Below are 1,436 nucleotides of genomic sequence, written 5' to 3'. Positions count from 1 at the left end.
ACAGGGGTTCGGTTATTCCTAGTTCCCGCTGGTACTTCTGCAGTTTAATTAACCGAAGCCCTAGCTCGGGTGCTTCTCTTGGGTCTCGAGGGAGCGGATGGCTCTGCTGGTGCCGGTGGTTGCTCTGGCCTTCTTGTGGCAGCATTTTTTCATGGACGTCCTCGGGGCCTGCAAGGAGGAACATGCACGTCCCTCGGAGGAGGGGCTTGGTTTTCACGCGGAGGTGGGGGCTGAGCCGCCTGAGCCTCTGCGGCTAACCTAGCCAACTCCTCATTCCGCTTGTTGGCTTCAGCCAATTGCTGTTTCAGCTGCTAGTTTTCAAGTTCCACAATGGGAATGTACCGTTCAGGATTGTTGTACATATCCTCATCCCTTGGAGGTGCTGGTGGTCCCCGAGAATCGGAGGACTCGCTTCTCTCTTCAGTATCCGGGTTTACCATTGGCTGCTTCCCAGGGCGTCTTGGATAGTTTTTTTCAGAAATGTTTTGATCGTTTGCGGCCATAACTTATTCAGGGACTGAATGCTTAAGGCTCTCAATGAAAGCACCAAACTGTTGACGCCGTTTTTCGTCAACAGTAAATGTAGAGCATGTAAACAATAAATAGTTATGGCCAGAAAAATATAATAAGACAAGTAGGATTTTTTACGTGGTTCAGCAGTTAGCTCTGTCTAGTCCACGAGTCTTTGTTATTAGAACTTAGGAAATTCCTGGAAATTCTTAAGAGATGAATTCTCTAGAGTTTCTCTCAAGAACACAAAAATTCGGTCCTTTACAAAGGCACATGACTTCTCTATTTATAGAGGAAGTCTCAGGATACTATCCCACACGTCTCTGAGAAGTTATCCTTTGTATTAATAAATTTAATGGCTTTAAAAGCCTGTAACTCCTATATACAAGGAAACGTCCCCTGAAGACCAGGGGGCGTATAACTGAATAATAAATATCCCTTTATTATAGGGAAGTTAAAACAATAAATGTAGACTGCGTCTCTCCAAGTGACTTACTAAGATGTTCGAAGTCAGCAGTCAACATCGCCAGCATCGTACCAGCCCAGGTCTCTGGGTGACTTTCGAGTTGTATTATTTTCTCAAAATCAGCTTAGAATGAAACACCGAGCTCACACTTAAGCCAAGCTCGGGCCACTTGATCCGAGGTCACACGACAATGGACGTATCTCGATGTTCTATCTTCCGAGCTTGCAAGGACTTCGAGGCTACCCATCTTCGAGGTTGCCACCTGCTTTGTAGGTTCGGCGCCTAGGTTGCAAACACGCATTCTAGATATTGCGAGCTCACACCTGATGAATCCAGCTTTCGAGATCACAATTCTCAAGGCTCGAAATCTGGGTGTAACAAACATCACGTATTAGAATAATATTATATTAAACATATAATATAATATAATCTATTATCAACTAGCAACAAACTTAAATTT

Source organism: Humulus lupulus, chromosome 3, assembly GCF_963169125.1.
Source record: "Humulus lupulus chromosome 3, drHumLupu1.1, whole genome shotgun sequence".
NCBI classification, from domain to species: Eukaryota; Viridiplantae; Streptophyta; class Magnoliopsida; order Rosales; family Cannabaceae; genus Humulus; species Humulus lupulus.
The sequence above is the reverse complement of the archived record's forward strand: the minus strand, read 5'-3'. Positions refer to the sequence as shown.